The sequence below is a fragment of the Dendrobates tinctorius genome, unplaced genomic scaffold, assembly GCF_039654945.1.
Source record: "Dendrobates tinctorius isolate UK_male_01 unplaced genomic scaffold, ASM3965494v1 ptg000245l, whole genome shotgun sequence".
In the NCBI taxonomy this organism is placed as follows: domain Eukaryota; kingdom Metazoa; phylum Chordata; class Amphibia; order Anura; family Dendrobatidae; genus Dendrobates; species Dendrobates tinctorius.
Window position 1 is genome coordinate 8563514 of NW_027361912.1, and position 22016 is coordinate 8585529.

Consider the following 22016-nt stretch of genomic DNA (forward strand, 5'->3'; position numbering starts at 1 on the left):
ACACTGCTTCCAGGCATCCTGAGCTTCCACATTCTAAGTGCTCAGTTAAAATGAAATTTTTGGCAATTACAGGCAGATTGCCTCACTCTATCCTTCTGCTCCAGGCAACAAACATCAATCCATTTCTGTGAGAAACTAGGCTTTTCTTCCACGCTTAGAGGAGCTAAGACTCTGTTATTTGCATACAATGGTTTAAGTCTCCTGAGAGACCAACAAAAATTGCCAAAGCTGACTGTATTTCAAGTCATCATGGCGGAGTATTGGGAAAAGTTTTCAATTAGCAATAATCACGCCTCGGTTAAACCTCATGGGCTACGATATTGCCACTGCGCAAAGCTGAAAGAACAGTTGTGACCAATGCCTTCCTGCTTTCAAAGCAGAGCTTGTTTAAGCTACGGTGAGTTAAAAATTCTCACTAGCCCTCCCACACTGCTTCCAGGCATCCTGGGCTTCCACATTCTGAGAGCTCAGGAAAGATGTAATTTTTGGCAATTACAGGCAGATTGCCTCACTCTCGCCTTCTGCTCCAAGAAACAAACATCAATCCATTGCTGTGAGAAGCAAGGCTTTTCTTCCACACTGGGAGGACCTAAGACTGTCATTTACATACCATAGATTAAGTCTCCTGAGAGACCAACAAAAATTGCCAAAGCTGACTGTATTACAAGTCATCATGGCGGGGTATTGGGAAAAGTTTTCAATTAGCAATAATCACGCCTCGGTTAAACCTCATAGGCTACGATATTGCCACTGCGCAAAGTTGAAAGAACTGTTGTGACCAATGCCTTCCCGCTTCCAAATCAGAGCTTGTTTAAGCTGCGGTGAGTTACAAATTCTCAATAGCCCTTCCACACTGCTTCCAGGCATTTTGAGATTCCACATTCTAAGGGCTCAGTTAAGATGAAATTTTTGGCCATTACAGGCAGATTGCCTCACTCTCTCCTTCTGCTCCAAGAAACAAACATCAATCCATTGCTGTGAGAAGCAAGGCTTTTCTTTCACACTGGGAGAAACTAAGACTGTCATTTGCATACCATGAATTAAGTCTCCTGAAAGACCAACAAAAATTGCCAAAGCTGACTGTATTTCAAGTCATCATGGCGGGGTATTGGGAAAAGTTTTCAATTAGCAATAATCACGCCTCGGTTAAACCTCATGGGCTACAATATTGCCACTGCACAAAGTTGAAAGAACTGTTGTGACTAATGCCTTCCTGCTTCCAAAGCAGAGCTTGTTTAAGCTACAGTGAGTTACAAATTCTCACTAGCACTCCCACACTGCTTCCAGGCATCCTGAGCTTCCACATTCTAAGGGCTCAGTTAAGATGAAATTTTTGGCAATTACAGGCAGATTGCCTCACTCTTTCCTTCTGCTCCAGGCAACAAACATCAATCCATTGCTGTGAGAAGCTAGGCTTTACTTACACGCTGGGTGGAGCTACGACTGTCATTTGCATACCATGGATTAAGTCTCCTGAGAGACCAACAAAAATTGCCAAAGCTGACTGTATTTCAAGTCATCATGGCGGGGTATTGGGAAAAGTTTTCAATTAGCAATAATCACGTCTTGGTTAAACCTCATGGGCTACGATATTGCCACTGCGCAAAGTTGAAAGAACTGTTGTGACCAAGGCCTTCCCACTTCCAAGGCAGAACTTGTTTAAGCCATGTTGAGTTCCAAATCACCTCTAGCCCTCCCACGCTGCTTCCAGGCATCCTGGGCTTCCTCATGCTAAGGGCTCAGGAAAAACAATTTTTGGCAATTACAGGCAGATTGCCTCACTCTCTCCTTCTGCTCCAGGAAACAAACATCAATCCACTGCTGTGAGAAGCAAGGCTTTTCTTCCACGCTGGCAGGAGCTAAGACTGTCATTTGCATACCATGGATTAAGTCTCCTGAGAGACCAACAAAAATTGCCAAAGCTGACTGTATTCCAAGTCATTATGGCGGGGTATTGGGAAAAGTTTTCAATTAGCAATAATCACGCCTTGGTTAAACCTCAGGGGCAACGATATTGCCACAGCGCAAAGATGAAAGAACAGAAGTGACCAAGGGCTTCCCGCTTCCAAGGCAGAACATTTTAAGCCATGGTGAGTTCCAAATAACCACTAGCCCTCCACGCTGCTTCCAGGCATCCTTGGCTTCCACATTCTAAGGATTCAGTTAAAATGTAATTTTTGGCAATTACAGGCAGATGGCCTCACTCTCGCCTTCTGCTCCAAGAAACAAACATCAATCCATTGCTGAGAAAAGCACGGATTTTCTTCCACACTGCGAGGAGCTAAGACTGTCATTTGCATACCATAGACTAAGTCTCCTGAGAAACCAACAAAAATTGCCAAAGCTGACTGTATTTCAAGTCATCATGGCGGGGTATTGGGAAAAGTTTTCAATTAGCAATAATCACACCTCGATTAAATCTCATAGGCTACGATATTGCCACTGCGCAAAGTTGAAAGAACTGTTGTGACCAATGCCTTCCTGCTTCCAAAGCAGAGCTTGTTTAAGCTACGGTGAGTTACAAATTCTCACTAGCCCTCCCACACTGCTTCCAGGCATACTGGGCTTCTACATTCTGAGGGCTCAGTTAAGATGAAATTTTTGGCAATTACAGACAGATTGCCTTACTCTCTCCTTCTGCTCCAGGAAACAAACATCAATCCATTGCTGTGAGAAGCAAGGCTTTTCTTCCATGCTGGGAGGAGCTAAGACTCTGTTATTTGCATACAATGGATTAAGTCTCCTGAGAGACCAACAAAAATTGCCAAAGCTGACTGTATTTCAAGTCATCATGGCTGGGTATTGGGAAAAATTTTCAATCAGCAATAATCACGCCTCGGTTAAACCTCATGGGCTACGATATTGCCACAGCGCAAAGATTAAGGAACAGAAGTGACCAAGGGCTTCCGGCTTCCAAGGCAGAACTTGTTTAAGCCATGGTGAGTTCCAAATCACCACTAGCCCTCCACGCTGCTTCCAGGCATCCTGGGCTTCCACATTCTGCGGGATCAGGAAAGATGAAATTTTTAGCAATTACTGGCAGATAGCCTCACTCTCGCCTTCTGCTCCAAGAAACAAACATCAATCCATTGCTGTGAGAAGCAAGGCTTTTCTTCCACACTGGGAGGAGCTAATACTGTCATTTGCATACCATGGATTAAGTCTCCTGAGAGACCAACAAAAATTGCCAAAGCTGACTGTATTTCAAGTCATCATAGCGGGCTATTGGGAAAAGTTTTCAATTAGCAATAATCACGCCTCGGTTAAACCTCATGGGCTACGATATTGCCACAGCGCAAAGATGAAAGAACAGAAGTGACCAAGGGCTAACCGCTTCCAAGGCAGAACTTTTTAAGCCATGGTGAGTTCCAAATCACCAATAGCCCTCCACGCTGATTCCAGGCATCCTGGGCTTCCACATTCTAAGGGCTCAGTTAAGATGTAATTTTTGGCAATTACAGGCAGATTGCCTCACTCTCTCCATCTGCTTCAGGCAACAAACATCAAGCCATTGCTGTGAGAAGCTAGGCTTTTCTTCCATGCTGGGAGGAGCTAAGACTCTGTTATTTGCATACAATGGATTAAGTCTCCTGAGAGACCAACAAAAATTGCCAAAGCTGACTGTATTTCAAGTCATCATGGCGGGGTATTGGGAAAAGTTTTCAATTAGCAATAATCACGCCTCGGTTAAACCTCATGGGCTACGATATTGCCACTGCGCAAAGTTGAAAGAACTGTTGTGATCAATGCCTTCCTGCTTCCAAAGCAGAGCTTGTTTAAGCTACGGTGAGTTACAAATTCTCACTAGCCCTCCCACAAAGCTTCCAGGCATCCTGGGCTTACACATTCTGAGGGCTCAGGAGAGATGTAATTTTTGGCAATTACAGGCAGATTGCCTCACTCTCGCCTTCTGCTCCAAGAAACAAACATCAATCCTTTGCTGTGAGAAGCAAGGCTTTTCTTCCACACTGGGAGAAGCTAAGACTGTCATTTGCATACCATGAATTAAGTCTCCTGAGAGACCAACAAAAATTGCCAAAGCTGACTGTATTTCACGTCATCATGGCGGGGTATTGGGAAAAGTTTTCAATTAGCAATGATAAGCCTCGGTTAAACCTCATAGGCTACGATATTGCCACATCGCAAAGATGAAGGAACAGAAGAGATCAAGGGCTTCCCGCTTCCAAGGCAGAACTTGTTTAAGCTGTGGTGAGTTCCAAATCACCACTAGCCCTCCCACGCTGCTTCCAGACATGCTGGGCTTCCACATGCTAAGGGATCAGGAAAAACAATTTTTGGCAATTACAGGCAGATTGCCTCACTCTCTCCTTCTGCTCCAGGAAACAAACATCAATCCACTGCTGTGAGAAGCAAGGCTTTTCTTCCACGCTGGCAGAAGCTAAGACTGTCATTTGCATACCATGGATTAAGTCTCCTGAGAGACCAACAAAAATTGCCAAAGCTGACTGTATTTCAAGTCATCATGGCGGGGTATTGGGAAAAGTTTTCAATAAGCAATAATCACGCCTTGGATAAACCTCATGGGCAACAATATTGCCACAGCGCAAAGATGAAAGAACAGAAGTGACCAAGGGCTTCCCGCTTCCAAGGCAGAACATTTTAAGCCATGGTGAGTTCCAAATAACCACTAGCCCTCCACGCTGCTTCCAGGCATCCTTGGCTTACACATTCTAAGGGTTCAGTTAAGATGTAATTTTTGGCAATTACAGGCAGATTGCCTCACTCTCGCCTTCTGCTCCAAGAAACAAACATCAATCCATTGCTGTGTATAGCAAGGCTTTTCTTCCACACTGTGAGGACCTAAAGGGGGTTTTACACTAAGCAATATCGCTAGCAATATCGCTAAAACGTCACTGGTTTTGTGACGTTATAGCGATATTGCTAGCGATATCGCTATGTGTGATACTTACCTCCGACCGGCTCCCCCGCTGCTCATCGCTGATCGCGCGAGAATGTCCGGCTCCATTTCTCGTCGGGCGCTTCCTGCTGGGCTTCCTGCTGTGACGTCCAGCGATGCGTGGAGGCGGGCGGGAGGACGCCAGGATCGCTGTGTGTGAAAGGTAAGTATCGTCCGCTGCGTCGCTGCTGCATCGCTGTGAGATCATTCTGTATGAAAGCTCACTAGCGATCATTTAGCGATGCACCAGCGATCCTGACCGGGTCGGATCGCTGGTTGAATCGCTGGTGCATCGCTAAATGTAAAAGGGCCTTTAGACTGTCATTTACATACCATAGATTAAGTCTCCTGAGAGACCAACAAAAATTGCCAAAGCTGACTGTATTTCAAGTCATCATGGCGGGGTATTGGGAAAAGTTTTCAATTAGCAATAATCACGCCTCGGTTAAACCTCATGGACTATGATCTTGCCACTGCGCAAAGTTGAAAGAACTGTTGTGACCAATGCCTTCCTGCTTCCAAAGCAGGAGGATTATTGGGTGGAGTAAATCAAGTGAGGGTAGATGTCTGAGGGAGTGCATTCAGGTGGCCTCCACCGAGGTTCCCGCAGATCTCTCCTCACTCCCCAAGCACTATCGACAGTATGCAGACGTGTTCTCCAAAAAGGCGGCGGAGACCCTTCCACCGCATCGCCCCTATGACTGTCCTATTGACCTCTTGCCTGGTGCTGAGCCTCCCCGGAGTCGAGCCTATCCCCTATCTCTCCCGGAGACAGAGGCCATGTCTCAATACATCAGGGAGAATCTGGCAAGAGGATTCATTAGAAAGTCAGCGTCACCAGCGGGGGCGGGATTCTTCTTTGTCCAGAAGAAGCGTAGGGAACTACATCCTTGCATTGATTACAGGGGTCTTAACGCCATCACCGTTAAGAATACATATCCTCTGCCCCTGATACAGAATGGGAGCAATAGGGCTAAGCGACAGCACATGTGAAAAAGACTTGGGCATACTAATAGATCACAGACTGAATATGAGTCAACAGTGTGATGCAGCAGCAAAAAAGGCAAATGCAATTCTAGGATGTATTAACAGAAGCATACAGTCTAGATCACGTGAAGTCATTATTGCCCTCTACTCCTCTTTGGTCAGACCTCATCTGGAATATTGTGTCCAGTTTTGGGCACCACATTTTAAAAAAGACATCAACAAACTGGAGCAAGTTCAGAAAAGAGCAACCAGAATGGTGACCGGTCTGCAAACCCTGTCTTATGAGGAAAGGTTGCAGGATTTGGGAATGTTTAGTTTGCAAAAGAGAAGACTGAGAGAAGACTTAATAGCTGTCTACAAATATCTGAAGGGCTGTCACATTGTAGAAGGATCAACTTTATTCTCATTTGCACAAGGAAAGACTAGAAGCAATGGGATGAAACTGAATGGGAGGAGACACAGATTAGATATTAGAAAAAACTTTTTGACAGTTAGAGTGATCAATGAGTGGAACAAGCTGCCACGAGAAGTGGTGAGTTCTCCTTCAATGGAAGTCTTCAAACAGAGGCTGGACAGACATCTGACTGGGATGATTTAGCGAATCCTGCTTTGAGCAGGGGGTTGGACCAGATGGCCCAGGAGGTCTCTTCCAACTCTACGATTCTATGATTCTATGATATCATAGCTGTTTGATAGGCTACGGGGAGCGAGAGTGTTTACCAATCTTGATCTGCGGGGGGCTTACAACCTGATTCGCATCCGTGATGGGGACGAATGGAAGACGGCATTTAACACCAGGGATGGGCACTATGAATACCTGGTGATGCCCTTTGGCCTCTGTAATGCCCCGGCCGTCTTCCAAAACTTTGTGAACGATATCTTCCGGGATATGCTTACCACCTCGGTTGTAGTCTGTCTGGATGATATTCTCATCTACTCACCAGATATTGACTCCCACCGGAGAGATGTTTGCAAAGTTTTCAATCGCCTGCGGGCAAACTCCCTCTATGCCAAGTTGAAGAAGTGTGTATTTGAGCAGGAGTCCTTGCCTTTCCTGGGCTATATCATCGCCCGGGGGTTGGCCATGGATCCTGCCAAGTTACAGGCGGTGATGGATTGGCAGGAACCTTATTCTCTCAAAGCAGTGCAGCGCTTTATGGGGTTCATAAATTACTATCGCCAATTCATCCCCCACTTCTCAACTTTGGTAGCACCCTTGGTAGCCCTCACCAAGAAGGGTGCAAACCCCAAGTTGTGGTCGGAACTGGTCTCCAAGGCCTTCTCCTCCATTTGGTCCCATTTCGCTAGCGCTCCCATTCTACATCGCCCCAATGTAGATAAGTCCTTTATTCTGGAAGTGGATGCCTCTTCCGTCGGTGCAGGAGCAGTCCTGTTTCAGAAGGACATGCAAGGTCGGAAGCACCCATGCTTCTTTTTCTCCAAGACCTTCACACCGGCGGAGAGGAATTATGCCATCGGGGACAGGGAGTTGCTAGCGATGAAGTTGACATTCTCAGAGTGGAGACACCTCCTGGAGGGGGCTCGCCATCCTTTCCAAGTGTTCACCGACCACAAAAACTTGGTGTATTTACAAACAGCCCAGCGGGTAAATTCTCGCCAGGCCAGATGGTTTTTGTTCTTTTCCCGGTTCCACTTCACCCTCCATTTTCTCTACGGGGAGAAGAACGTCCGGGACGATGCTCTCTCCCGTTCCGTGGTGTCATCGGAGGAAGAGGAGGAGGAGCCTCGACTGATCGTCCCATCCGAGAGCCTGAGGACTGTGGCTCCGGTTGCCCTTGAGTCAGTACCTCCGGGCAAGACATTTGTCCCTGCCCGTCTGTGACCGGAGGTCCACTCTTCGGCTCATTCGTCCAGGGTGGGTGGATATTTCGGGATAAAATGGACCTCTGAGCTTCTGGCGAGGACGTACTGGTGGCCGCATATGGCCCGAGACATCAGGGACTATATTCAGGTGTGCGTCTCTTGCGCCCAGAATGGGTCCTCTTGGCAGCGGCCCGCTGGGCTTCTTTTTCCTCTGCCAGTAGCGGACAGGCCCTGGGAGATGGTCGGTATGGATTTTGTGGTGGGGCTACCCAAGTCCAGTGGCAGCACGGTCATTTGTGTTGTCACCGACCATTTCTCTAAGATGGCGCACCTGGTACCTCTCTCCCCATTACCTTCTGCGCGGGGCCTGGCAGTGTTGTTCATTAAGCACGTTTTCTGCCTGCATGGCATGCCGGACAAGATTGTCAGTGACCAGGGTCCTCAGTTTGCGTCCCGGTTTTGTAGAGAGCTTTGTTCCCTGCTCAGCATTGAACTGAATCTCTCCTCGGCCTATCATCCAGAGACGAACGGGTTGGTAGAGAGAGCCAACCAGACCGTGATCACATATCTTTGACATTTTGTCTCGGCCTGGCAGGACGACTGGGCATCCTTGCTGCCGTGGGCAGAGTTTGCTTTGAACAATGCTGTGGCCGACTCCACCGGTCAGACCCCATTCCTCCTAAATTACGGCCAGCATCCGTTCGTCCCTGTGCCCATGCCCGTGTCATCCACCGACTCCAGGGTGGCGACATTTAGGATCGCACCCAGGATGCTATCCGGGCTTCCAAGGAGAGAATGAGGACCTCCGCTGATGCACACCAGCGCCCTGCTCCGTCTTTTGCCCCTGGCGACTTGGTGTGGCTCTCCACCCGAAACATCAGGCTGCGGGTAGAGTCCGCTAAGTTCGCACCGCGCTACATTGGCCCCTTCAAGGTCCTCGAGCAGATCAGCTCTGTGGTCTACCGTCTGGCCCTTCCACCACACTTGGCTATCTCTGATACATTCCATGTGTCCCTCATTAAGCCTATTCACTTGTCCCGGTTCCTCCGAGTCATCTGCCGGGACATCAGACTTGTCTTCGGACGAGTTTGAGGTCAATGCCATCGTGGGATGCAAGGTGATGCGGGGCAAAAAGTTTTATTTGGTGGATTGGAAGGGTCATGGTCCAGAGGCTCGGACCTGGGAGCCAGTGGAGAACATCCACGCTCCGCTCCTCATTGCGGCGTTTGAGCGTAGCGAGGCTCAGAGGGGAGGGGGCCCTAGGAGGGGGGTAATGTTAGGCATTGGGTTCCTGCCACTGCACAGCAGGAATCCAGAGCCTTGCACCCAGCGGTCTCCCATTATTCTCCTTTGACCGCAGTGGAGCCTGCTCAGCAGATTCGTCGGTCCCGGCGCTCTGCTCAGGCAAACTCCGTGGTTTTGCTTGCTGCTGCCACCTCTGGCACAGCTATGACAATGCATGCTGCTTAGCAGCGAGATTCTCCAGGGACTAAGTCCTCATGTCGGGCCACTGAGCATGCCCGTGGAGTGATCTCCCATTGGAGATCGAGGGTCACGTGCTCAGGTCCTGCTCGTGTTCGGATTGGTCCATTCGAGAAGCCAGGAAGGTCCCGGACGCCCATGGCTATAAAAGGTTCGCATGGCCGCTCGCCCATGCGCTAGTATAGACTGTATTTACAGACTATGTGGAGTGAGTGATGTATGCACGTATGAATGTCTCTGGTGAATGACTCATTAAGAAACCCCTACCCTTGGTATGAATGTGTTGTGCAGCCTAGCCTGCTAGTGCCCAGGCTTAGGCGTAGGTTGGTCTGAGGTTGAGTCAGGCATCTGGCCTCACCAGGGACTCGGCACGCCTCAGTGCACGTGCTCCATAGCCATCGTCTATAGCGGCGCTCGCGGCAGCGACGCCGCACGTTCAGTGGGCCTAGAAGGACTCTAACCCCGTGTCCTTGGGGTAGAGTTCTGTGGCCGTACACTGTGCGCTCTTTTGGCTGAGCTCTGTGAGATAGGCTACTTTCACACATCCGTTTTTTTAAATCCGGCATGATGCGGCGAAATTTGCGAAAACCGGATCTGGAATTGGATCCGTTTTTTTCACATAGAATGTAATGATCGCCGCATCATGCCGGATGGACATGCGGCGCCTCCGGGTTTTGCCGGATACGGCAAACATGCGCCGTCCGGCATCTGCAAAAAACATTGGCTGCAACTTTTTTTGCAGCGCCGGACCGGCTTTTTCAACTGCGCATGCCCGGGCACTATGAGTTTTAACCCCACAAGTGACCGGCGCGCATCTCTCTCTCTCTCCCCCTCCCCTTCTCTCTCTCCCTCTCTCTCTCTCTCGCTCCATACGCTCCATACCTTTCTTTGGCTGGCTCTGTAGTCCCCCTCTGTCTCTCTGGCTGCTCTCTCGTTCCCCGCTGTCTCTCTGGCTGCTCTCTCGTCCCCTGCTCTCTCTTCGGCTGCTCTCTCGTCCCCCGCTGTCTCTTTGGCTGCTCTCTCGTCCCCCGCTGTCTCTCTGGCTGCTCTCTCGCCTCCCGATCTCTCTCCGGCTGGCTCTCTCGACCCCCGGTGCTGCGGCTCCTTTAAATGTCCTCCAAGCCGCATCAGGGGCCGCATGTACATCCGGTGTCATCGCTGCAGGCCAGATCCGGCGGCCCGGCTATTCGCCGCAGGCCGCCGGACCCCTGACACTGGATGTGTGAAAGAGGCCTAAACAGGCTCCGGCATCTACTTTCAGCGGTGGTGCGACTCTGCAGTAACAGAGTTCGCGCTGTTCACATTGGGTGACGTAACCCACGTGTGACTGGTTTCACACCGCTTAATTCTTCCGCCATTACTTAGCAGCAGTGTACCACCTCTGCACGGTGGACCCCGGGCTGCGAACGCACCTGCTATTATTTTAATATTTGGTGCGTTCCGCCAGCCCTAACAAGGGGCTGATTCGGGAAACCCCTGCCACAGCTCGGTACACACTCAGGAAGCAGGAGTAAAATAGTTTAACAGATTTATTGCTATGAAGCAGAATTAAAATGGATTTACAGGAATAAACATACAATGAGATTAACTGTGCTCTATAAAAGTCATATACACATCATAGACTAATTAAACTCCAACCCTGCAAATATAACGTGGTCAATTTCTCCTCTTTTGCATTTACTCAGTCCGACTGTTGGGGCCCAGTTGCCGCGGATGTTGGCTCGCAAAGGAAGGTGTCAGGAGCCCCGCACTGCACTTGCTCACTGAGCCAGTGCGGGTGTCCTGAGTACAAAGACAGTGCTCAAAGATACCTGTGGAGCAGGGCAGCAGTGGTGACGATGCGTGCTTCAGAGTATCAGGACCTGAAGCACATGACTGCTGGGGGCGTGGCCTAAGCTCCACAGATCTAGGAGCTGCAGGGAAACTCCTAGAAAGGTAACTACAGGACAATGTTACCAAGGGGCATGGACAGAGACAGAAACCAGATGAAGCCAGGGTCAAAGCAAAAGATAGCAATACAGTACCAAAGGTTTTAGACAGAATGGATAGTCAGGACGTAGCAATAGGTCAGAAAACCAGAACAGGCAATAGACGGTACAATAGGGACAAGCTGTAATGGAGTAACGATAGCCAAGCCAGGAGGTCAGAACCGGAGAAGACAATAGTACCAAAGCGAGAGACGGAGTACAGAGTGAGGGAACAGGCCGGGTCATACACGGGAAGCAAACAAGCAACGCAGAATACACGCACACCAGGGGTCAGACACACCAGAACAACAGTATAGTTGACAGAGAACCCTGGTAAAGAGTGAGTATAAATACCCCTCCCAGATCCAGAAAGAGGCCACGAACACTTAACCCTGTGAGTGCAGGGCAAGAACCCTGTTCAAACCATGACAGAAGGTTGGCGAGCAAAGTAGAAAACGTAGGTGCACTTAAATGAATATTGCTGTCAATAGTCTCGGTTGCAGTGTACTCACTGTAAGTCACGCTGATAGAATCACAAGTCTCAGCAGAACACTCACTGTGTCTCCAACAATCAGAGGATTCTTTAGACTCCAGCTGAGGGCTGCAGGATTTAGACCTTTATCCGATAGGAGTGCCGGCAGGACTCTCTGGATCTTTGCTCTCTCCGGCAACATGGGTATCTCCGCGGGGTCCCCCTCACTCTGCAACTTAGGGGAATCAAGATCCACACCGCTCTGTTTCTCATAACCAGCAGCAGCAGCAGCAGCCACATTTTCTCTCCTCTCTCTCTTTACTTTCAATTTCTCCTCAGCATCCTCCCTCAAGTCCCTCCTCTTCCCTTCTTCTATCATCTCACTGGAACAAGGATCCCTGGGAGTTGTAGTCTTCTGCCACTCAGGAGAAAAACAATTAGTGTCTGTAGGTCCCTGTTTAACAGCCACTGCAAAACTCTTCTTAGAGTCTTTAAGCTCCAGCATGCTGGTAGATGCTCTGACAGTTCCCTGTACAGGTGTTACAGTTAAAACCCCCTTGGAAGTATTCTTAGTATTAGGCCAGGATCACACATGCGAGGAATACGGCCGAGTTTTGCATGTTAATACCCGGCACTGCCGCCGGCACTTAAATGGGAGCGTGCGGCCGCATAGAAATACATGGAGCTGCATGCTCCGCTCCTGAGTGCCGACGGCAGTGCCGGGTATTAACATGAGAGACTCGGCAGTATTTCTCGCATGTGTGATCCTGGCCTTAGGGAAGAACTCTTCCCCACATTTAAATATCTCCCTGCGAGAAGTAACCTTCTGTTAATTAAACCCTTTGATAACCCTCGTCTGCCTCTTGTCCGTTACTGCTTGTTACGGGCTGGCGGAACGCACCAAATAATAAAGGTGGTAAGAGGTGCGTTCGCAGCCCGGGGTCCACTGTGCAGAGATAGAAACCTGCTGCTTGGTAATGGCGGAGACTATGCGGCAAAATAATAAATGAGCACACGCGGGTTAACATCACCCAGTGTGTACAGTAGTGAGTTCTGTTGATTCACAGAACCGTGGTGCCACATAATGTAACTGCCGAAGCCTGTTAAACTCACAGGGTTTGGCTGGATGAGCGCTAGTATACAGATACAGAACTCCACCCCAGGGACACGGGGTTAGAGTCTCTCTAGTCCACTTTCGCTCTGCACTGCTGCAGCGGAGCCAGCAAGAAACAAATAAAGAAATAATGCACTAGTATGCACTGCACCGCTCTGGCGGAAGCCACTAACCACCCAGACTGAGGAGGAAAGCGCTAGACCTGCGCACGGCGCCACGCTGGCAGATGCAGCCACTAGGTGCCTTTTGCTGGATGGCACAATATGGCGCTGAGAGAGGTGCTGTGATTAGGAAGCACTGTGGTGCTTGGCTTAGCCATTACAAGGCGCTGACTTAAACTAAGATAACCCTACAGCATGCATATCAAAGAGAAGGGGTTTCATAATAAGTCATTCACCAGATCCATGCATTCATCATCACACACAAGTTATAATAACTGTCTATACTAGCGCATAGCCGAGTGGCCATGCGAACCTTTTATAGTAGCGTCCTTCTGGGACCTTCTTAATGGTCCAATCCGAACTGGAGAAGGACCTGCGCATGTGACCTCTGATCTCCAATGAGAGATCGTCCCACGGGCATGCTCAGTAGACTGAAAGAAGGACTTAGTCCCTGGAGTAGCTCGCTGCTGAGCAGCATGCGTTGCTATAGCTGGACCAGAGGTGGCAGCAACAGCAACAAAACCCACAGTGCTAGTCTGAGCAGAGCGCTGGGATCGACAAGTCTGCTGAACAGACTTCTCTGTGGCTGGAGAGGAATGGGAGACCGCCGAAGGCCAGGCTTGAGATTCCTGCTGTGCAGTGACAGAAACCCACTGCATCCCGCTACCTGCTCTCACTCTGACTAAAATAGCAGCTGAATTGCAGACATGTCCCATGCCAGGTTGTTTGCGACTTGCGTCCTACAATCCAACTGTTTAATTTTTTTTGTGTTGCAATATATTAAGAGTAATTGGATGAGAAACCTTTTGACAGTGAGAGTGATCAATGAGTGGAACAGGCTGCCACGAGAGGTGGTGAGTTCTCCTCCAATGGAGGTCTTCAAACAGAGGGTGGACAGACTTCTGTCTGAGATGGTTTGATAAATCCTGCATTGACCAAGTGGTTGGACACGATGACCCTGAAGGTCCCTTCCAACTCTGATTTCATTGCGACACATGGGTAGCCCATGAAAATCACTTTAAGGCCTATATAAGGCTACTATCACATTAGCGTTTTTTAGCGCTGTGCTTCATGCGCAATAGAAATGCATGCAAAAAAACGCATCATGCGTTTGCGGTTTTTATGCGCATGCGTTTTAACCAGTTTCTAGCTAGCCATGTTAACTCTTAAAACGCATGCTATTTCAATTGCAGGCATGTGCATGTCCATGCGCATGCCTGCGTTCCCATAGTCTGTAATGTGGTATTTTGGCGCATTCCGTGCGCAAGCGTGCACATGCGTTTTTTTAACGCTGTTGAACGGACCCAAAAATGCAACAGGTTGTGTCGGGCACACCTAGGCGCACACTATAAAAAAGCATGTGCTTGAAAACGCATACGAACGCGTGCAAGCGCTGGACCATGCGCCCACCATGTTAAACATAGGGGTGCATGTCGCATGCGCATGGACGCGCACGATGCGCTGCGCTGAAAAACGCTAATGTGAAACCAGCCTAACACACTTTAACTATCAATTTATTTCGCCATGAATTAGATTTTTTTTAGTAAACATTCTAAGGCTAGTTTCACACTTGCTTTTTTTTGCAGCGCGTTTTTCCCGCAAAAAAACGCATTGAAAAAACGCATACAAAAGCATACAACTGCTGCGTTTTTTTCAAGCATTTTTATGAGCATGCATGAAAAAAACGCAGCGTTTTTAAGCGTTTGTATGCGTTTTTAGTGCGTTTTTACCGCGTTTGCGTTTTTTTCCAACATTTTTAGGTGGCCCCTCACACTACCCAAACCATGACTTTACTAACCCTAACCCTGACCCTAACCCTAACCCTAACCCTGACCCTAACCCTAACCCTAACCCTGACCCTAACCCTTAACCAAATCATACTTAACCCTAACCCAAACCCTAAACCCTAACTAACCCTAACCCTAACCCTAACCCTGACCCTAACCCTAACCCTAACCCTGACCCTAACCCTAACCCTAACCCTAACCCTAACCCTGACCCTAACCCTAACCCTAACCCTGACCCTAACCCTTAACAAAACCATACTTAACCCTAACCCTAACCCTAACCCTGACCCTAACCCTTAACCAAACCATACTTAACCCTAATCCTGACCCTAACCCTGACCCTAACCCTAACCCTAACCCTGACCCTAACCCTTAACAAAACCATACTTAACCCTAATCCTGAACCTAACCCTGACCCTAACCCTTAACAAAACCATACTTAACCCTAACCCTGACCCTAACCCTAACCCTGACCCTAACCCTAACCCTAACCCTGACCCTAACCCTAACCCTAACCCTAACCCTGACCCTAACCCTTAACCAAACCATACTTAACCCTAATCCTGACCCTAACCCTGACCCTAATCCTTAACAAAACCATACTTAACCCTAACCCTGACCCTAACCCTAACCCTGACCCTAACCCTAACCCTAACCCTGACCCTAACCCTAACCCTAACCCTAACCCTGACCCTAACCCTTAACAAAACCATACTTAACCCTAATCCTGACCCTAACCCTGACCCTAATCCTTAACAAAACCATACTTAACCCTAACCCTGACCCTAACCCTAACCCTGACCCTAACCCTAACCCTAACCCTGACCCTAACCCTAACCCTAACCCTAACCCTGACCCTAACCCTTAACAAAACCATACTTAACCCTAATCCTGACCCTAACCCTGACCCTAATCCTTAACAAAACCATACTTAACCCTAACCCTGACCCTAACCCTAACCCTGACCCTAACCCTAACCCTAACCCTGACCCTAACCCTAACCCTAACCCTAACCCTGACCCTAACCCTTAACAAAACCATACTTAACCCTAATCCTGACCCTAACCCTGACCCTAACCCTTAACCAAACCATACTTAACCCTAACACTGACCAAAAACCCAACCCTAACCCTGACCCTGACCCTAACCCTAACCCTAAACCCCCTTAACTAACCCTAACTCTAACCCAAACCCCTAAATTCCATGGTTAAAAAAAAAAAACGCATATGCAAAAAAACACTTACATGAGCATGCCAGTGCGCACATATGCGCATCCATAGGCTATAATGGCCATTTTTAGCGCAAAACGTGCGCATATGTGCGCATGCGCTTTTTTGCAGGGCCAAAAAATGCAACATGCTGCGTCTGGAAAATCCAATCGCACACCCCAAAAAAACGCAGCGCATGAAAATCGCATACATGCGCTTACAAGCGCGCAGGTATGCGCACCCATGTTAAATATAGGGGAAAAAACGCATGCGCAGGTTAGCGTTTTTTTCCAGCGCTAAAAAACGCAAATGTGAAACCAGCCTTAGTCTATTTTTTTGCTGTCAATATTTCATATTATTTTTTGTCTCACGAAGATTATAATAATTTTATTTCTATTGTGCCAGCATAATTCACAGCATAATGATGATCCTGTCTATTTATTTGAAGATCTGGTAAATACCCTATATACTCGAATATAAGCCGACATTTTCAGCCCAATTTTTGGGGCTGAAAGTCTCCCTCTCGGCTTATATTCGAGTCATATACACCGGGGAGTCGGAGGGGGAGGGGGACGTGGGTGTCAGGTCATACTTACCCATCCTGACGCTGTCTCTTGAGCCCCCAGCTTCTCCCCGTGCTCTCTCTTCCTGCCTTCAGCGGTCACGTGGTGGCTCTCATTAAAACTCATGAATATGCGCATATTCATGAGTTTTAATGAGCTGTATCACGTGACCGCTGAACGCAGGAAGAGAGAGCGCGGAGAAGCTGGGGGCTCAAGAGACAGCGTCAGGACGGGTAAGTATAGCGATACTCACCTGTCCTGCGTCCATGGCTGCTTGCTGCTGTCAGCCATCGGTCAGTGACTTCAGACAGCAGAGGGCGCGGTGACGTGGTTAGTGCACGCCGCGCCCCCTGCAGTCTGAACGTCACTGACCGATGACGTGGCAGATAGCGGTGAGCAGCCATGGACGCAGGACAGGTGAGAATCTGACACCCAGCGACGGAGAGGTGAGTATTTTTTTTTTTAATTTTTACATGCAGCAGCAGCGGCAGCACATGGGGGAATCATCTATGGAGCTTCTTATGGGGGCAGCATATGGGGGCATAATCTAAGGAGCTTCTTATGGGGGCAGCATATGGGGGAATAATCTAAGGAGCTTCTTATGGGGGCAGCATAAGGGGGAATAATCTAAGGAGCTTCTTATGGGGGCAGCATATGGGGGAACAATCTATGGAGCTTCTTATGGTGTCAGCATATGGGAAAACAATCTATGGAGCTTCTTATGGGGGCAGCATAAGGGGGAATAATCTAAGGAGCTTCTTATGGTGTCAGCATATGGGGGAATAATCTATGGAGCTTCTTATGGGGGCAGCATATGGGGAATAATCTATGGAGCATTTCCCACCCTAGGCTTATACTCAATAAGTTTTCCCAGTTTTTTGTGGCAAAATTAGGGGGGTCGGCTTATACTCGGGTCGGCTTATACTCGAGTATATACGGTAATGCTGAATTTCCCCTCCAGCAGAAATGTGTGACTGGCTATTTCCTCCACACCAAGGAGGCAGGGACACATTTTCCACTAGGCATTGGAGGTCCAGTGCTGTATTCATGTACTGATGATAGTTCTGGTGCTGTATTCATGTACTGACAGCAGTTCTTGTCCTTTTTTACTTGACTGATGATTGTTTTGGTGATATATTCATATACTGATGATGGTTCTGCAGAATTTCCCCTCTAGCAGAAATGTGTGACTGGCTATTCTCGCCATGCCAAGGAGTCCTGTTGTGAGTTCATTTTCCCCTTCACTACTGAGGCCCGAGGAACTCCCTCTTCTGGTGAAGAAAGGTAGTGAGCCTGATTGTCAAACACCTGGGGCTGATGATGATGACTGGCTGAGTGGAGTTAATGACTGGATATAAGGCTGCCGACGCCCTTCTGGCCTGCGGGTGATTTCTCTGTGGACTTCTAGGAAACCAGTCTGATTCCTGCTCATCTAAAGCTAAGATTTCTGCTTGCCTTTTTGCATTAGTGTTTTGTTTTCCTTGCTTTTCTGGATTCTGCCATTCCCTGCTGGGGTGAGCTGGATCTCCTTTTGCCTGTTGCTCTGTCTTCAGAATATTCCTGAGTACTGACAGCCTTTTTTGAAGCCTAGGGTCTTCAGGGCCTTTTTTACTGTCAGTTTGTTGGCTCTTATTTTCATAGGGTTTTTCACGGATTGCAGACAGCAGCCTTCCTGTCCTTTCTTATCTAAGCTAGCTTGGGCTCCATCTTTGCTCAGTCTATCTTTCTGTCTGTGTTTTATTCTTTCTTCTTGCTTCACCGTCATTATATGTGGGGGGCTGCCTTTTGCTTTGGGGTCTGCTCTGGGGCAGTTTAGATTTCCCTTTCTGTCTTTAGGCTATGTAGTCCTCCGGCTGTGATCGAGGGGCCTAGGGCATTGTAGGAGCCCCCCACGGCTACTGCTAGTTGTGTTGATAGGTTCAGGGGTCTGCAATCCGATAGCTGCCAACTTCTCTGGTTTTCTGGACTTAGCTAGCATTTCTATTTTTGCCTCCTACGGTGACTCAATCATAACAGAATCACCCGCCATACCGCAGATTCTAGGGTACTCTGTAACAGGAAAGAATTGTAAAAAAAAAAAAAAAAAAGTGTGTATATTTTTTCCTCTATATCTCTGAGGCCGTAGGGGGATTTTTTTTTTCTCTCAATGGAGATAAAGCAATTGTCTGATCGTGTGGAGCAGCTCGCTGCGGAAGTGCGGGGAATTTCCACCTACCTTGCTCATTCACATGCTGCTGAACCAAAGATTCCTACACCTGATGTATTTTTTGGGGATTGGTCTAAATTTTTGAATTTCAAAAATAATTGTAAATTATTTTTTGCCTTGAAGCCTAACTCGTCAGGGAGCTCCGCGCAGCGGGTTAAAATTGTCATCTCTTTGCTGCGTGGCGATCCCCAGGATTGGGCGTTTTCTTTGAAACCAGATGATCCTATTCTGACTAATGTGAACGCATTTTTTCAGGCCTTGGGGTTGTTGTATGACGAACCTAATGCCATTGATCAGGCTGCAAAAACCCTGCTGGCATTGAACCAGGGTCGTGATTCTGCAGAATTGTACTGTCAAAAATTCCGAAAGTGGGCAGTACTTACTACCTGGAATGATAATGCCTTGGCTGCTCTCTTTCGGAAGGGGTTGTCAGAAGCCGTAAAAGATACTATGGTGGGATTTCCTGTTCCCTCTGGTCTTGACGATTCTATGTCTTTAGCCATTCAGGTTGATTGGCGTTTGCGTGAACGCAGAGCTGCACGAGAGGTGTTGCCACCTGTTGAACAGATGTCTGAACCTATGCAATGTGATAGAGTTTTTTCCAGAGAGCAGCGTCAGGGGTTCAGAAGGCATAATAAGTTGTGTTTTTTCTGTGGAGATGCCTCGCATATTATTTCTGTCTGTCCTAAACGCGAGAAACGCTTTGCACACACGTTTTCTGTTGGTGGTGTTCAACCTAAGTTTCTTCTGGCTATTACTCTGATCTGCTCCCTGTCCACATTTTCCGCCAAGGCTTTTGTGGATTCGGGAGCAGCTCTAAACCTAATGGACTTGGATTTTGCTAAACGTTGTGGATTTCCGATGACACCTCTGCAGACGCCTATCCCTTTGAGGGGGATTGATGCTACTCCTTTGGCTAAAAATAAACCTCAGTTTTGGACCCAGGTGGTCATGCGGGTCGCCCCAGACTATCAAGAAAATTGCAGGTTTTTGGTGTTACATAATCTGCATGATACTATTGTTCTGGGGTTTCCCTGGTTACAAATTCATAATCCAGTTTTGGATTGGAAATCTGTGTTTGTGGTGAGTTGGGGTTGTCGGTGTGCCTTTAGTGAGGCTCCGGTGTTTTCCACCTCTCCTCAGTCGCAAGATGTTCCTGATTATTTGGCGGACTTTTATGATGTATTTAGTGAGAATGAGTCTGTGTCTCTGCCTCCTCATAGGAGTTATGACTGTGCAATTGAACTGAGCCCGGGGTGTAAATTTCCCAAGGGTCGGCTCTTCAATTTATCTGTACCCGAGCACGAGGCTATGCGATCCTATATTAGGGAGGCGTTGGAGAAGGGTCATATTAGACCATCCTCGTCACGCTTAGGTGCCGGTTTTTTTTTGTAGCCAAAAAGGACGGATCTTTAAGACCTTGTATTAATTATCGTGCCCTCAACAAAACTACTGTTAAATATCAGTATCCATTACCCCTGATTTCTGATCTATTCTCCAGAGTTAAAGGTGCTTGCTGGTTTACCAAGCTTGACCTCAGGGGGGCGTATAATCTTATTCGCATTAAGCATGGGGATGAATGGAAGACGGCGTTTAATACTCCGGAGGGACATTTTGAGTACCTGGTGATGCGTTTTGGGCTCACTAATGCCCCTTCTGTCTTCCAGTGCTTCATGAACGATATTTTCCGAGATTTTGTCGATAAATTTTTGATTATCTATCTGGATGATATTTTGATCTTCTCCAAGGATTGGGATTCTCATGTGGAACATATTCGGACTGTGTTCCGGATCTTGAGGGAGAATTCCCTGTATGTCAAAGGATCTAAATGCCTTTTTGGAGTACAGAGGATTTCTTTTTTGGGATTTATTTTGTCCCCGTCAACTATTGAAATGGACCCGGCCAAGGTACAGGCCATTTACGATTGGGTTCAGCCCACTTCTTTGAAGGCCCTCCAGAAGTTTTTGGGTTTTGCTAATTTTTATCGGAAATTTATAGCAAAATTTTCTAGTATTGCCAAGCCATTGACTGATTTGACTAAGAAGGGTGCTGATGTGTTAAATTGGTCTCCGGAGGCTGTTTCTTCCTTTCAGGAGCTGAAGCGAAGATTCACCTCCGCCCCGGTTTTGCGGCAACCTGATGTCTCACTTCCGTTCCAGGTAGAGGTGGATGCTTCTGAGATTGGTGCAGGAGCTGTTTTGTCCCAAAAGGATCCTGTAACATCTAAAATGAATCCCTGTGCTTTCTTTTCCCGAAAGTTCTCTCCATCTGAACGTAGCTATGATGTGGGGAATCGGGAACTGTTAGCCATGAAATGGGCATTTGAGGAGTGGAGACATTGGTTGGAGGGAGCTAAGCATCAAGTCGTGGTCCTCGCTGACCACAAGAATTTGATTTACCTAGAGTCGGCTAAGCGCTTGAACCCTAGACAGGCTAGGTGGGCCTTGTTTTTTACACGTTTTGATTTTGTGGTTTCTTTTCATCCTGGAACTAAGAATGTCAAGGCTGACGCCCTCTCTAGGAGCTTCTTTGCTGATTCTCCTGTGGTGACCAAGCCTGCTACCATCTTAGGCGAAGGGGTTGTTCTTTCTGCCATCTCGCCCGATTTGAGACGTGCTCTGGAAGAGTTCCAGGAGGACAAACCTGAGCGTTGTCCCAGTGGAAAGTTGTATGTTCCTGACCAGTGGAAGAAGAGAGTGATGTCTGAAGTTCATTGCTCTGCTTTGGCTGGTCATCCAGGTATTTTTGGTACTAGAGATCTGGTGAGTCGGTCTTTTTGGTGGCCCTCCTTGTCTCGTGATGTCAGGAATTTTGTGCAGTCCTGTGGGACGTGCTCCCGGTCTAAATCGTGTTCTCGCTCTAGTGGGTTGTTGATGCCTTTGCCTGTCCCCAAGAGGCAATGGACCCATATTTCAATGGATTTCATCTCTGATATGCCTGTCTCTAAAAGGATGACTGTTATTTGGGTGATTTGTGATAGGTTCTCTAAGATGGTTCATCTTGTACCACTCCCTAAGTTGCCGTCTTCCTCTGAATTGGTGCCCCTGTTTTTACAACAGGTGGTTCGCTTGCACGGGATTCCTGAGAACATTGTATCTGACAGAGGAGTCCAGTTTGTGTCTAGATTTTGGAGAACTTTCTGTTCCAAGCTGGGAATTCAGTTGTCCTTCTCCTCTGCTTTTCACCCTCAGACCAATGGGCAGACAGAGAGAACAAACCAGACCTTGGAGTCATATTTGAGATGTTTAATTTCTGCTGATCAGGATGATTGGGTTTCATTTTTGCCCTTGGCCGAATTTGCTTTAAATAATAGAGCTAGTTCTGCCA

At 47.9% G+C, this 22016-nt stretch overlaps 12 non-coding genes across 12 annotated transcripts; all 12 read right to left on the bottom strand.

The window, feature by feature from the left end:
• Nucleotides 1-197: 197 nt before the first annotated feature.
• Nucleotides 198-338, bottom strand: LOC141062704 (U4 spliceosomal RNA). The gene has a single exon (XR_012224446.1). It is a non-coding gene; the product is annotated as a U4 spliceosomal RNA (small nuclear RNA).
• Nucleotides 339-621: 283 nt separating this feature from the next.
• LOC141062946 (U4 spliceosomal RNA) lies at nt 622-762 on the bottom strand. The gene has a single exon (XR_012224644.1). It is a non-coding gene; the product is annotated as a U4 spliceosomal RNA (small nuclear RNA).
• Nucleotides 763-1045: 283 nt separating this feature from the next.
• On the bottom strand, nt 1046-1186 carry LOC141061024 (U4 spliceosomal RNA). Its single transcript, XR_012222925.1, has one exon. It is a non-coding gene; the product is annotated as a U4 spliceosomal RNA (small nuclear RNA).
• A 283-nt stretch (nt 1187-1469) lies between these two features.
• Nucleotides 1470-1610, bottom strand: LOC141061580 (U4 spliceosomal RNA). The gene has a single exon (XR_012223428.1). It is a non-coding gene; the product is annotated as a U4 spliceosomal RNA (small nuclear RNA).
• A 281-nt stretch (nt 1611-1891) lies between these two features.
• LOC141061711 (U4 spliceosomal RNA) lies at nt 1892-2032 on the bottom strand. The gene has a single exon (XR_012223546.1). It is a non-coding gene; the product is annotated as a U4 spliceosomal RNA (small nuclear RNA).
• Nucleotides 2033-2313: 281 nt separating this feature from the next.
• LOC141061451 (U4 spliceosomal RNA) lies at nt 2314-2454 on the bottom strand. Its single transcript, XR_012223311.1, has one exon. It is a non-coding gene; the product is annotated as a U4 spliceosomal RNA (small nuclear RNA).
• A 285-nt stretch (nt 2455-2739) lies between these two features.
• Nucleotides 2740-2880, bottom strand: LOC141061200 (U4 spliceosomal RNA). The gene has a single exon (XR_012223084.1). It is a non-coding gene; the product is annotated as a U4 spliceosomal RNA (small nuclear RNA).
• Nucleotides 2881-3162: 282 nt separating this feature from the next.
• LOC141062986 (U4 spliceosomal RNA) lies at nt 3163-3303 on the bottom strand. The gene has a single exon (XR_012224680.1). It is a non-coding gene; the product is annotated as a U4 spliceosomal RNA (small nuclear RNA).
• A 283-nt stretch (nt 3304-3586) lies between these two features.
• Nucleotides 3587-3727, bottom strand: LOC141061832 (U4 spliceosomal RNA). Its single transcript, XR_012223656.1, has one exon. It is a non-coding gene; the product is annotated as a U4 spliceosomal RNA (small nuclear RNA).
• Nucleotides 3728-4010: 283 nt separating this feature from the next.
• Nucleotides 4011-4150, bottom strand: LOC141062458 (U4 spliceosomal RNA). The gene has a single exon (XR_012224223.1). It is a non-coding gene; the product is annotated as a U4 spliceosomal RNA (small nuclear RNA).
• A 281-nt stretch (nt 4151-4431) lies between these two features.
• LOC141061744 (U4 spliceosomal RNA) lies at nt 4432-4572 on the bottom strand. The gene has a single exon (XR_012223576.1). It is a non-coding gene; the product is annotated as a U4 spliceosomal RNA (small nuclear RNA).
• Nucleotides 4573-5262: 690 nt separating this feature from the next.
• Nucleotides 5263-5403, bottom strand: LOC141061097 (U4 spliceosomal RNA). The gene has a single exon (XR_012222991.1). It is a non-coding gene; the product is annotated as a U4 spliceosomal RNA (small nuclear RNA).
• Between the last annotated feature and the right edge of the window lie 16613 nt (nt 5404-22016).